Source organism: Meles meles, chromosome 13 (assembly GCF_922984935.1).
Source record: "Meles meles chromosome 13, mMelMel3.1 paternal haplotype, whole genome shotgun sequence".
NCBI lineage: Eukaryota > Metazoa > Chordata > Mammalia > Carnivora > Mustelidae > Meles > Meles meles.
The window spans coordinates 23,711-37,408 of NC_060078.1; the positions used below are offsets into that span (position 1 = coordinate 23,711).

A 13,698-nucleotide genomic window follows, 5' to 3' on the forward strand; every position below is an offset into this window, starting at 1 on the left:
CAGACGAAGCCGCCCCGACCCGAGCGCCTTCCTCCGCCAGGCTTCCCCTCTCCACTCCACCCACCCCCACCAGGCTCTGACCCAGAGACTCGAGGGGCAGGCTCACCTACACAGATACACGGACACCCAGGCAAACACAGGGACAGACTCAGACGGAGGGACCTCTGGACAGACGGGAAGAACGCAGAGCCGGAGAGACAGACCCTCCATCCCCCCAACAACTCCCCCCCTCCCCCCCCCCCCAGACACGGTGACCCTGACCGGGATGCGGACAGAGACACGGGTGCACGCAACACTGACACACTCTACACACACACAGAGGCACCCACACCAACCCGGACAAGACACCACACGCCCAGGAGGCTGCGGTGGCCCGGCACCTGTCCCCGGCGGGAGGGTCGTGGTGCTGGGGCGGGGCTTTGGCCTAGGTGGTGGCGCCCTGGAGCTGGCGGAGGAGCCCGGGGAGCCCGAGGACTTGCAGCCCAGGTGTCAGGCGTCCCGTTCCGCTGCCATTCCTGCCCAACACCCCGTCAGGCCTGGGGGCCTGCGAGGGTTTCTTTCTCTGGTCTGGTCCTTTGGGGTGGGGGGTGGGGGGTAGGGTGCCCGGGGACCTCTCTTGGCCCGGTGTGGGGCGCCGCCGGTCTTGCTGAGCGAGAGAGTCTCGCTGTGGCCTTCGCTGCGCCCTTGAGACGGAGCGTGGAGCCGGGTGCCCACGGCGCCGCGGGAAGCCCAGGGCGGTCGGCCTTCTGGCGTCCGGGGCACCTGAGCCCGGGCGCGCTGCCCCAGGGGCAAAGGGGAGGTTGTCGGTGAGAAGGAAGGGAATGCCCTTCTGGGCGGAGTGGAGCCCAGGTCCCGAGGAGAGAAGTGGTGGTGGCGGGGGTGGCGGTTGGGGTCGGCGGAGCCCAGGTCTCGGGGCGGGGCGCCGGGAGGGAGGGGGGCGGGGCGGCTGCCGGTTGGCTTGGGAGCTGGGGGCAGCCCGGGGGCCTGGCCAGGGGAAACAGGGCCCAGGGCCCGGGCCCAGGGCTGGGACCCAGGGCCTCGGAAGCTGATGCCCGCCGAAGGAGCCCGAGCCCGGGGAGGAGGCCCGCTCCTCCCTCGGGCTTCCTGCCCCATACCACCCCCCCCCGCCCCCCCGCCCTCCTCCTCCTCCTCCCTCCTCCCACAGCCCGGCCCCCTGGCCCCTCCCCGCGTGCACAGCCGAGGTCCTCACCCCGGTCCTCACCCCTTCCCCTGCGTCCGGCCCCTGAGCCCCCTCCAATATTGCCCCGCCCTGCCAGCAGCCCCCGCAGTCCCGGCGGAGGCGCGGGTGGGCCTTGTGGCGTGGAGGTGGAAAGGCTGCGTTGTGGCCGCCTGCCCGTGCAGCGGGCCGCCCTTTCGGGGCCAGGGGCCCGCGGTGCTGGGGCTGCGGTGGCCAGGGGTCCGGGGGCCAGGGGCTGAGGCGTTCAGGGAGTGTTTGGAGGCAGCCGCCTTGGGCAGGGCGCCCGGCGGTGGCGGCCAAGGGCCAGGGAAGGAGGCCGAAGGGGGAAAGAAAAGAAGAAGGCCCAAGAAGAAAAAAGCCTACAGCACCCGGTATTCCCAGGCGGTCTCCCATCCAAGTACTAACCAGGCCCGACCCTGCTTAGCTTCCGAGATCAGACGAGATCGGGCGCGTTCAGGGTGGTATGGCCGTAGACGCCTGCCGCTGCAGCTGGGCGCCCTAAGAGCCTGCTGAGCGCTTTCCTGGCCTCGGTGCGCGCCGCGGCACCCCCCTCCGCCTACCCGGGGCCTGGAGCCTGCCTCCCAGCCCACCCCCGACCCCCGACCCCCGACCCCCACCCCCACGCGGCCCAGGGTTCCAGAAGCCGGCGGCACCCCGGCGTCACCAACGTACGGGCACCCTCCCATCCCGGGACTCCCCAGCCCCCGGCGCCGCCGGGGCTCCCAGGTGGCGTGGGGGGTGCGTCGGGGCGCTTGCGCCGAGTGCTCAGCGCCCCCCAGCGCCCGCCCGCCGCCCTAGGCCTGGCGCAGCCGGCCACCTGGCCTTCCGTCCTCTTCTCTGCTGTGCTCTCCTCCGCTCGGCTCTGCTCCCCTCGGCTCCGCTCCGCTCCACCCAACCTCGCTCCCAGCCGGCCCGAGGACAAGGGCGACGCCACACACCAGCCCAGACGAAGCCGCCCCGACCCGAGCGCCTTCCTCCGCCAGGCTTCCCCTCTCCACTCCACCCACCCCCACCAGGCTCTGACCCAGAGACTCGAGGGGCAGGCTCACCTACACAGATACACGGACACCCAGGCAAACACAGGGACAGACTCAGACGGAGGGACCTCTGGACAGACGGGAAGAACGCAGAGCCGGAGAGACAGACCCTCCATCCCCCCAACAACTCCCCCCCTCCCCCCCCCCCAGACACGGTGACCCTGACCGGGATGCGGACAGAGACACGGGTGCACGCAGCACTGACACACTCTACACACACACAGAGGCACCCACACCAACCCGGACAAGACACCACACGCCCAGGAGGCTGCGGTGGCCCGGCACCTGTCCCCGGCGGGAGGGTCGTGGTGCTGGGGCGGGGCTTTGGCCTAGGTGGTGGCGCCCTGGAGCTGGCGGAGGAGCCCGGGGAGCCCGAGGACTTGCAGCCCAGGTGTCAGGCGTCCCGTTCCGCTGCCATTCCTGCCCAACACCCCGTCAGGCCTGGGGGCCTGCGAGGGTTTCTTTCTCTGGTCTGGTCCTTTGGGGTGGGGGGTGGGGGGTAGGGTGCCCGGGGACCTCTCTTGGCCCGGTGTGGGGCGCCGCCGGTCTTGCTGAGCGAGAGAGTCTCGCTGTGGCCTTCGCTGCGCCCTTGAGACGGAGCGTGGAGCCGGGTGCCCACGGCGCCGCGGGAAGCCCAGGGCGGTCGGCCTTCTGGCGTCCGGGGCACCTGAGCCCGGGGGCGCTGCCCCAGGGGCAAAGGGGAGGTTGTCGGTGAGAAGGAAGGGAATGCCCTTCTGGGCGGAGTGGAGCCCAGGTCCCGAGGAGAGAAGTGGTGGTGGCGGGGGTGGCGGTTGGGGTCGGCGGAGCCCAGGTCTCGGGGCGGGGCGCCGGGAGGGAGGGGGGCGGGGCGGCTGCCGGTTGGCTTGGGAGCTGGGGGCAGCCCGGGGGCCTGGCCAGGGGAAACAGGGCCCAGGGCCCGGGCCCAGGGCTGGGACCCAGGGCCTCGGAAGCTGATGCCCGCCGAAGGAGCCCGAGCCCGGGGAGGAGGCCCGCTCCTCCCTCGGGCTTCCTGCCCCATACCACCCCCCCCCCCGCCCCCCCGCCCTCCTCCTCCTCCTCCCTCCTCCCACAGCCCGGCCCCCTGGCCCCTCCCCGCGTGCACAGCCGAGGTCCTCACCCCGGTCCTCACCCCTTCCCCTGCGTCCGGCCCCTGAGCCCCCTCCAATATTGCCCCGCCCTGCCAGCAGCCCCCGCAGTCCCGGCGGAGGCGCGGGTGGGCCTTGTGGCGTGGAGGTGGAAAGGCTGCGTTGTGGCCGCCTGCCCGTGCAGCGGGCCGCCCTTTCGGGGCCAGGGGCCCGCGGTGCTGGGGCTGCGGTGGCCAGGGGTCCGGGGGCCAGGGGCTGAGGCGTTCAGGGAGTGTTTGGAGGCAGCCGCCTTGGGCAGGGCGCCCGGCGGTGGCGGCCAAGGGCCAGGGAAGGAGGCCGAAGGGGGAAAGAAAAGAAGAAGGCCCAAGAAGAAAAAAGCCTACAGCACCCGGTATTCCCAGGCGGTCTCCCATCCAAGTACTAACCAGGCCCGACCCTGCTTAGCTTCCGAGATCAGACGAGATCGGGCGCGTTCAGGGTGGTATGGCCGTAGACGCCTGCCGCTGCAGCTGGGCGCCCTAAGAGCCTGCTGAGCGCTTTCCTGGCCTCGGTGCGCGCCGCGGCACCCCCCTCCGCCTACCCGGGGCCTGGAGCCTGCCTCCCAGCCCACCCCCGACCCCCGACCCCCGACCCCCACCCCCACGCGGCCCAGGGTTCCAGAAGCCGGCGGCACCCCGGCGTCACCAACGTACGGGCACCCTCCCATCCCGGGACTCCCCAGCCCCCGGCGCCGCCGGGGCTCCCAGGTGGCGTGGGGGGTGCGTCGGGGCGCTTGCGCCGAGTGCTCAGCGCCCCCCAGCGCCCGCCCGCCGCCCTAGGCCTGGCGCAGCCGGCCACCTGGCCTTCCGTCCTCTTCTCTGCTGTGCTCTCCTCCGCTCGGCTCTGCTCCCCTCGGCTCCGCTCCGCTCCACCCAACCTCGCTCCCAGCCGGCCCGAGGACAAGGGCGACGCCACACACCAGCCCAGACGAAGCCGCCCCGACCCGAGCGCCTTCCTCCGCCAGGCTTCCCCTCTCCACTCCACCCACCCCCACCAGGCTCTGACCCAGAGACTCGAGGGGCAGGCTCACCTACACAGATACACGGACACCCAGGCAAACACAGGGACAGACTCAGACGGAGGGACCTCTGGACAGACGGGAAGAACGCAGAGCCGGAGAGACAGACCCTCCATCCCCCCAACAACTCCCCCCCTCCCCCCCCCCAGACACGGTGACCCTGACCGGGATGCGGACAGAGACACGGGTGCACGCAGCACTGACACACTCTACACACACACAGAGGCACCCACACCAACCCGGACAAGACACCACACGCCCAGGAGGCTGCGGTGGCCCGGCACCTGTCCCCGGCGGGAGGGTCGTGGTGCTGGGGCGGGGCTTTGGCCTAGGTGGTGGCGCCCTGGAGCTGGCGGAGGAGCCCGGGGAGCCCGAGGACTTGCAGCCCAGGTGTCAGGCGTCCCGTTCCGCTGCCATTCCTGCCCAACACCCCGTCAGGCCTGGGGGCCTGCGAGGGTTTCTTTCTCTGGTCTGGTCCTTTGGGGTGGGGGGTGGGGGGTAGGGTGCCCGGGGACCTCTCTTGGCCCGGTGTGGGGCGCCGCCGGTCTTGCTGAGCGAGAGAGTCTCGCTGTGGCCTTCGCTGCGCCCTTGAGACGGAGCGTGGAGCCGGGTGCCCACGGCGCCGCGGGAAGCCCAGGGCGGTCGGCCTTCTGGCGTCCGGGGCACCTGAGCCCGGGCGCGCTGCCCCAGGGGCAAAGGGGAGGTTGTCGGTGAGAAGGAAGGGAATGCCCTTCTGGGCGGAGTGGAGCCCAGGTCCCGAGGAGAGAAGTGGTGGTGGCGGGGGTGGCGGTTGGGGTCGGCGGAGCCCAGGTCTCGGGGCGGGGCGCCGGGAGGGAGGGGGGCGGGGCGGCTGCCGGTTGGCTTGGGAGCTGGGGGCAGCCCGGGGGCCTGGCCAGGGGAAACAGGGCCCAGGGCCCGGGCCCAGGGCTGGGACCCAGGGCCTCGGAAGCTGATGCCCGCCGAAGGAGCCCGAGCCCGGGGAGGAGGCCCGCTCCTCCCTCGGGCTTCCTGCCCCATACCACCCACCCCCCCCCGCCCCCCCGCCCTCCTCCTCCTCCTCCCTCCTCCCACAGCCCGGCCCCCTGGCCCCTCCCCGCGTGCACAGCCGAGGTCCTCACCCCGGTCCTCACCCCTTCCCCTGCGTCCGGCCCCTGAGCCCCCTCCAATATTGCCCCGCCCTGCCAGCAGCCCCCGCAGTCCCGGCGGAGGCGCGGGTGGGCCTTGTGGCGTGGAGGTGGAAAGGCTGCGTTGTGGCCGCCTGCCCGTGCAGCGGGCCGCCCTTTCGGGGCCAGGGGCCCGCGGTGCTGGGGCTGCGGTGGCCAGGGGTCCGGGGGCCAGGGGCTGAGGCGTTCAGGGAGTGTTTGGAGGCAGCCGCCTTGGGCAGGGCGCCCGGCGGTGGCGGCCAAGGGCCAGGGAAGGAGGCCGAAGGGGGAAAGAAAAGAAGAAGGCCCAAGAAGAAAAAAGCCTACAGCACCCGGTATTCCCAGGCGGTCTCCCATCCAAGTACTAACCAGGCCCGACCCTGCTTAGCTTCCGAGATCAGACGAGATCGGGCGCGTTCAGGGTGGTATGGCCGTAGACGCCTGCCGCTGCAGCTGGGCGCCCTAAGAGCCTGCTGAGCGCTTTCCTGGCCTCGGTGCGCGCCGCGGCACCCCCCTCCGCCTACCCGGGGCCTGGAGCCTGCCTCCCAGCCCACCCCCGACCCCCGACCCCCGACCCCCACCCCCACGCGGCCCAGGGTTCCAGAAGCCGGCGGCACCCCGGCGTCACCAACGTACGGGCACCCTCCCATCCCGGGACTCCCCAGCCCCCGGCGCCGCCGGGGCTCCCAGGTGGCGTGGGGGGTGCGTCGGGGCGCTTGCGCCGAGTGCTCAGCGCCCCCCAGCGCCCGCCCGCCGCCCTAGGCCTGGCGCAGCCGGCCACCTGGCCTTCCGTCCTCTTCTCTGCTGTGCTCTCCTCCGCTCGGCTCTGCTCCCCTCGGCTCCGCTCCGCTCCACCCAACCTCGCTCCCAGCCGGCCCGAGGACAAGGGCGACGCCACACACCAGCCCAGACGAAGCCGCCCCGACCCGAGCGCCTTCCTCCGCCAGGCTTCCCCTCTCCACTCCACCCACCCCCACCAGGCTCTGACCCAGAGACTCGAGGGGCAGGCTCACCTACACAGATACACGGACACCCAGGCAAACACAGGGACAGACTCAGACGGAGGGACCTCTGGACAGACGGGAAGAACGCAGAGCCGGAGAGACAGACCCTCCATCCCCCCAACAACTCCCCCCCTCTCCCCCCCCCAGACACGGTGACCCTGACCGGGATGCGGACAGAGACACGGGTGCACGCAGCACTGACACACTCTACACACACACAGAGGCACCCACACCAACCCGGACAAGACACCACACGCCCAGGAGGCTGCGGTGGCCCGGCACCTGTCCCCGGCGGGAGGGTCGTGGTGCTGGGGCGGGGCTTTGGCCTAGGTGGTGGCGCCCTGGAGCTGGCGGAGGAGCCCGGGGAGCCCGAGGACTTGCAGCCCAGGTGTCAGGCGTCCCGTTCCGCTGCCATTCCTGCCCAACACCCCGTCAGGCCTGGGGGCCTGCGAGGGTTTCTTTCTCTGGTCTGGTCCTTTGGGGTGGGGGGTGGGGGGTAGGGTGCCCGGGGACCTCTCTTGGCCCGGTGTGGGGCGCCGCCGGTCTTGCTGAGCGAGAGAGTCTCGCTGTGGCCTTCGCTGCGCCCTTGAGACGGAGCGTGGAGCCGGGTGCCCACGGCGCCGCGGGAAGCCCAGGGCGGTCGGCCTTCTGGCGTCCGGGGCACCTGAGCCCGGGCGCGCTGCCCCAGGGGCAAAGGGGAGGTTGTCGGTGAGAAGGAAGGGAATGCCCTTCTGGGCGGAGTGGAGCCCAGGTCCCGAGGAGAGAAGTGGTGGTGGCGGGGGTGGCGGTTGGGGTCGGCGGAGCCCAGGTCTCGGGGCGGGGCGCCGGGAGGGAGGGGGGCGGGGCGGCTGCCGGTTGGCTTGGGAGCTGGGGGCAGCCCGGGGGCCTGGCCAGGGGAAACAGGGCCCAGGGCCCGGGCCCAGGGCTGGGACCCAGGGCCTCGGAAGCTGATGCCCGCCGAAGGAGCCCGAGCCCGGGGAGGAGGCCCGCTCCTCCCTCGGGCTTCCTGCCCCATACCACCCCCCCCCCGCCCCCCCGCCCTCCTCCTCCTCCTCCCTCCTCCCACAGCCCGGCCCCCTGGCCCCTCCCCGCGTGCACAGCCGAGGTCCTCACCCCGGTCCTCACCCCTTCCCCTGCGTCCGGCCCCTGAGCCCCCTCCAATATTGCCCCGCCCTGCCAGCAGCCCCCGCAGTCCCGGCGGAGGCGCGGGTGGGCCTTGTGGCGTGGAGGTGGAAAGGCTGCGTTGTGGCCGCCTGCCCGTGCAGCGGGCCGCCCTTTCGGGGCCAGGGGCCCGCGGTGCTGGGGCTGCGGTGGCCAGGGGTCCGGGGGCCAGGGGCTGAGGCGTTCAGGGAGTGTTTGGAGGCAGCCGCCTTGGGCAGGGCGCCCGGCGGTGGCGGCCAAGGGCCAGGGAAGGAGGCCGAAGGGGGAAAGAAAAGAAGAAGGCCCAAGAAGAAAAAAGCCTACAGCACCCGGTATTCCCAGGCGGTCTCCCATCCAAGTACTAACCAGGCCCGACCCTGCTTAGCTTCCGAGATCAGACGAGATCGGGCGCGTTCAGGGTGGTATGGCCGTAGACGCCTGCCGCTGCAGCTGGGCGCCCTAAGAGCCTGCTGAGCGCTTTCCTGGCCTCGGTGCGCGCCGCGGCACCCCCCTCCGCCTACCCGGGGCCTGGAGCCTGCCTCCCAGCCCACCCCCGACCCCCGACCCCCGACCCCCACCCCCACGCGGCCCAGGGTTCCAGAAGCCGGCGGCACCCCGGCGTCACCAACGTACGGGCACCCTCCCATCCCGGGACTCCCCAGCCCCCGGCGCCGCCGGGGCTCCCAGGTGGCGTGGGGGGTGCGTCGGGGCGCTTGCGCCGAGTGCTCAGCGCCCCCCAGCGCCCGCCCGCCGCCCTAGGCCTGGCGCAGCCGGCCACCTGGCCTTCCGTCCTCTTCTCTGCTGTGCTCTCCTCCGCTCGGCTCTGCTCCCCTCGGCTCCGCTCCGCTCCACCCAACCTCGCTCCCAGCCGGCCCGAGGACAAGGGCGACGCCACACACCAGCCCAGACGAAGCCGCCCCGACCCGAGCGCCTTCCTCCGCCAGGCTTCCCCTCTCCACTCCACCCACCCCCACCAGGCTCTGACCCAGAGACTCGAGGGGCAGGCTCACCTACACAGATACACGGACACCCAGGCAAACACAGGGACAGACTCAGACGGAGGGACCTCTGGACAGACGGGAAGAACGCAGAGCCGGAGAGACAGACCCTCCATCCCCCCAACAACTCCCCACCTCCCCCCCCCCCAGACACGGTGACCCTGACCGGGATGCGGACAGAGACACGGGTGCACGCAGCACTGACACACTCTACACACACACAGAGGCACCCACACCAACCCGGACAAGACACCACACGCCCAGGAGGCTGCGGTGGCCCGGCACCTGTCCCCGGCGGGAGGGTCGTGGTGCTGGGGCGGGGCTTTGGCCTAGGTGGTGGCGCCCTGGAGCTGGCGGAGGAGCCCGGGGAGCCCGAGGACTTGCAGCCCAGGTGTCAGGCGTCCCGTTCCGCTGCCATTCCTGCCCAACACCCCGTCAGGCCTGGGGGCCTGCGAGGGTTTCTTTCTCTGGTCTGGTCCTTTGGGGTGGGGGGTGGGGGGTAGGGTGCCCGGGGACCTCTCTTGGCCCGGTGTGGGGCGCCGCCGGTCTTGCTGAGCGAGAGAGTCTCGCTGTGGCCTTCGCTGCGCCCTTGAGACGGAGCGTGGAGCCGGGTGCCCACGGCGCCGCGGGAAGCCCAGGGCGGTCGGCCTTCTGGCGTCCGGGGCACCTGAGCCCGGGCGCGCTGCCCCAGGGGCAAAGGGGAGGTTGTCGGTGAGAAGGAAGGGAATGCCCTTCTGGGCGGAGTGGAGCCCAGGTCCCGAGGAGAGAAGTGGTGGTGGCGGGGGTGGCGGTTGGGGTCGGCGGAGCCCAGGTCTCGGGGCGGGGCGCCGGGAGGGAGGGGGGCGGGGCGGCTGCCGGTTGGCTTGGGAGCTGGGGGCAGCCTGGGGGCCTGGCCAGGGGAAACAGGGCCCAGGGCCCGGGCCCAGGGCTGGGACCCAGGGCCTCGGAAGCTGATGCCCGCCGAAGGAGCCCGAGCCCGGGGAGGAGGCCCGCTCCTCCCTCGGGCTTCCTGCCCCATACCACCCCCCCCCCCGCCCCCCCGCCCTCCTCCTCCTCCTCCCTCCTCCCACAGCCCGGCCCCCTGGCCCCTCCCCGCGTGCACAGCCGAGGTCCTCACCCCGGTCCTCACCCCTTCCCCTGCGTCCGGCCCCTGAGCCCCCTCCAATATTGCCCCGCCCTGCCAGCAGCCCCCGCAGTCCCGGCGGAGGCGCGGGTGGGCCTTGTGGCGTGGAGGTGGAAAGGCTGCGTTGTGGCCGCCTGCCCGTGCAGCGGGCCGCCCTTTCGGGGCCAGGGGCCCGCGGTGCTGGTGCTGCGGTGGCCAGGGGTCCGGGGGCCAGGGGCTGAGGCGTTCAGGGAGTGTTTGGAGGCAGCCGCCTTGGGCAGGGCGCCCGGCGGTGGCGGCCAAGGGCCAGGGAAGGAGGCCGAAGGGGGAAAGAAAAGAAGAAGGCCCAAGAAGAAAAAAGCCTACAGCACCCGGTATTCCCAGGCGGTCTCCCATCCAAGTACTAACCAGGCCCGACCCTGCTTAGCTTCCGAGATCAGACGAGATCGGGCGCGTTCAGGGTGGTATGGCCGTAGACGCCTGCCGCTGCAGCTGGGCGCCCTAAGAGCCTGCTGAGCGCTTTCCTGGCCTCGGTGCGCGCCGCGGCACCCCCCTCCGCCTACCCGGGGCCTGGAGCCTGCCTCCCAGCCCACCCCCGACCCCCGACCCCCGACCCCCACCCCCACGCGGCCCAGGGTTCCAGAAGCCGGCGGCACCCCGGCGTCACCAACGTACGGGCACCCTCCCATCCCGGGACTCCCCAGCCCCCGGCGCCGCCGGGGCTCCCAGGTGGCGTGGGGGGTGCGTCGGGGCGCTTGCGCCGAGTGCTCGGCGCCCCCCAGCGCCCGCCCGCCGCCCTAGGCCTGGCGCAGCCGGCCACCTGGCCTTCCGTCCTCTTCTCTGCTGTGCTCTCCTCCGCTCGGCTCTGCTCCCCTCGGCTCCGCTCCGCTCCACCCAACCTCGCTCCCAGCCGGCCCGAGGACAAGGGCGACGCCACACACCAGCCCAGACGAAGCCGCCCCGACCCGAGCGCCTTCCTCTGCCAGGCTTCCCCTCTCCACTCCACCCACCCCCACCAGGCTCTGACCCAGAGACTCGAGGGGCAGGCTCACCTACACAGATACACGGACACCCAGGCAAACACAGGGACAGACTCAGACGGAGGGACCTCTGGACAGACGGGAAGAACGCAGAGCCGGAGAGACAGACCCTCCATCCCCCCAACAACTCCCCCCCTCCCCCCCCCCCAGACACGGTGACCCTGACCGGGATGCGGACAGAGACACGGGTGCACGCAGCACTGACACACTCTACACACACACAGAGGCACCCACACCAACCCGGACAAGACACCACACGCCCAGGAGGCTGCGGTGGCCCGGCACCTGTCCCCGGCGGGAGGGTCGTGGTGCTGGGGCGGGGCTTTGGCCTAGGTGGTGGCGCCCTGGAGCTGGCGGAGGAGCCCGGGGAGCCCGAGGACTTGCAGCCCAGGTGTCAGGCGTCCCGTTCCGCTGCCATTCCTGCCCAACACCCCGTCAGGCCTGGGGGCCTGCGAGGGTTTCTTTCTCTGGTCTGGTCCTTTGGGGTGGGGGGTGGGGGGTAGGGTGCCCGGGGACCTCTCTTGGCCCGGTGTGGGGCGCCGCCGGTCTTGCTGAGCGAGAGAGTCTCGCTGTGGCCTTCGCTGCGCCCTTGAGACGGAGCGTGGAGCCGGGTGCCCACGGCGCCGCGGGAAGCCCAGGGCGGTCGGCCTTCTGGCGTCCGGGGCACCTGAGCCCGGGCGCGCTGCCCCAGGGGCAAAGGGGAGGTTGTCGGTGAGAAGGAAGGGAATGCCCTTCTGGGCGGAGTGGAGCCCAGGTCCCGAGGAGAGAAGTGGTGGTGGCGGGGGTGGCGGTTGGGGTCGGCGGAGCCCAGGTCTCGGGGCGGGGCGCCGGGAGGGAGGGGGGCGGGGCGGCTGCCGGTTGGCTTGGGAGCTGGGGGCAGCCCGGGGGCCTGGCCAGGGGAAACAGGGCCCAGGGCCCGGGCCCAGGGCTGGGACCCAGGGCCTCGGAAGCTGATGCCCGCCGAAGGAGCCCGAGCCCGGGGAGGAGGCCCGCTCCTCCCTCGGGATTCCTGCCCCATACCACCCCCCCCCCGCCCCCCCGCCCTCCTCCTCCTCCTCCCTCCTCCCACAGCCCGGCCCCCTGGCCCCTCCCCGCGTGCACAGCCGAGGTCCTCACCCCGGTCCTCACCCCTTCCCCTGCGTCCGGCCCCTGAGCCCCCTCCAATATTGCCCCGCCCTGCCAGCAGCCCCCGCAGTCCCGGCGGAGGCGCGGGTGGGCCTTGTGGCGTGGAGGTGGAAAGGCTGCGTTGTGGCCGCCTGCCCGTGCAGCGGGCCGCCCTTTCGGGGCCAGGGGCCCGCGGTGCTGGGGCTGCGGTGGCCAGGGGTCCGGGGGCCAGGGGCTGAGGCGTTCAGGGAGTGTTTGGAGGCAGCCGCCTTGGGCAGGGCGCCCGGCGGTGGCGGCCAAGGGCCAGGGAAGGAGGCCGAAGGGGGAAAGAAAAGAAGAAGGCCCAAGAAGAAAAAAGCCTACAGCACCCGGTATTCCCAGGCGGTCTCCCATCCAAGTACTAACCAGGCCCGACCCTGCTTAGCTTCCGAGATCAGACGAGATCGGGCGCGTTCAGGGTGGTATGGCCGTAGACGCCTGCCGCTGCAGCTGGGCGCCCTAAGAGCCTGCTGAGCGCTTTCCTGGCCTCGGTGCGCGCCGCGGCACCCCCCTCCGCCTACCCGGGGCCTGGAGCCTGCCTCCCAGCCCACCCCCGACCCCCGACCCCCGACCCCCACCCCCACGCGGCCCAGGGTTCCAGAAGCCGGCGGCACCCCGGCGTCACCAACGTACGGGCACCCTCCCATCCCGGGACTCCCCAGCCCCCGGCGCCGCCGGGGCTCCCAGGTGGCGTGGGGGGTGCGTCGGGGCGCTTGCGCCGAGTGCTCAGCGCCCCCCAGCGCCCGCCCGCCGCCCTAGGCCTGGCGCAGCCGGCCACCTGGCCTTCCGTCCTCTTCTCTGCTGTGCTCTCCTCCGCTCGGCTCTGCTCCCCTCGGCTCCGCTCCGCTCCACCCAACCTCGCTCCCAGCCGGCCCGAGGACAAGGGCGACGCCACACACCAGCCCAGACGAAGCCGCCCCGACCCGAGCGCCTTCCTCCGCCAGGCTTCCCCTCTCCACTCCACCCACCCCCACCAGGCTCTGACCCAGAGACTCGAGGGGCAGGCTCACCTACACAGATACACGGACACCCAGGCAAACACAGGGACAGACTCAGACGGAGGGACCTCTGGACAGACGGGAAGAACGCAGAGCCGGAGAGACAGACCCTCCATCCCCCCAACAACTCCCCCCCTCCCCCCCCCCCAGACACGGTGACCCTGACCGGGATGCGGACAGAGACACGGGTGCACGCAACACTGACACACTCTACACACACACAGAGGCACCCACACCAACCCGGACAAGACACCACACGCCCAGGAGGCTGCGGTGGCCCGGCACCTGTCCCCGGCGGGAGGGTCATGGTGCTGGGGCGGGGCTTTGGCCTAGGTGGTGGCGCCCTGGAGCTGGCGGAGGAGCCCGGGGAGCCCGAGGACTTGCAGCCCAGGTGTCAGGCGTCCCGTTCCGCTGCCATTCCTGCCCAACACCCCGTCAGGCCTGGGGGCCTGCGAGGGTTTCTTTCTCTGGTCTGGTCCTTTGGGGTGGGGGGTGGGGGGTAGGGTGCCCGGGGACCTCTCTTGGCCCGGTGTGGGGCGCCGCCGGTCTTGCTGAGCGAGAGAGTCTCGCTGCGGCCTTCGCTGCGCCCTTGAGACGGAGCGTGGAGCCGGGTGCCCACGGCGCCGCGGGAAGCCCAGGGCGGTCGGCCTTCTGGCGTCCGGGGCACCTGAGCCCGGGGGCGCTGCCCCAGGGGCAAAGGGGAGGTTGTCGGTGAGAAGGAAGGGAATGCCCTTCTGGGCGGAGTGGAGCCCAG

General features: G+C 72.4%; 6 non-coding genes across 6 annotated transcripts; all 6 read right to left on the reverse strand.

Moving 5' to 3' along the window:
* Nucleotides 1–1,554: 1,554 nt before the first annotated feature.
* On the reverse strand, nucleotides 1,555–1,673 carry LOC123955802. The gene has a single exon (XR_006821367.1). It is a non-coding gene; the product is annotated as a 5S ribosomal RNA (ribosomal RNA).
* A 2,023-nt stretch (nucleotides 1,674–3,696) lies between these two features.
* On the reverse strand, nucleotides 3,697–3,815 carry LOC123955803. Its single transcript, XR_006821368.1, has one exon. It is a non-coding gene; the product is annotated as a 5S ribosomal RNA (ribosomal RNA).
* A 2,024-nt stretch (nucleotides 3,816–5,839) lies between these two features.
* Nucleotides 5,840–5,958, reverse strand: LOC123955804. The gene has a single exon (XR_006821369.1). It is a non-coding gene; the product is annotated as a 5S ribosomal RNA (ribosomal RNA).
* A 2,022-nt stretch (nucleotides 5,959–7,980) lies between these two features.
* On the reverse strand, nucleotides 7,981–8,099 carry LOC123955815. Its single transcript, XR_006821373.1, has one exon. It is a non-coding gene; the product is annotated as a 5S ribosomal RNA (ribosomal RNA).
* A 2,023-nt stretch (nucleotides 8,100–10,122) lies between these two features.
* On the reverse strand, nucleotides 10,123–10,241 carry LOC123955826. Its single transcript, XR_006821378.1, has one exon. It is a non-coding gene; the product is annotated as a 5S ribosomal RNA (ribosomal RNA).
* Nucleotides 10,242–12,263: 2,022 nt separating this feature from the next.
* On the reverse strand, nucleotides 12,264–12,382 carry LOC123955837. Its single transcript, XR_006821382.1, has one exon. It is a non-coding gene; the product is annotated as a 5S ribosomal RNA (ribosomal RNA).
* Between the last annotated feature and the right edge of the window lie 1,316 nt (nucleotides 12,383–13,698).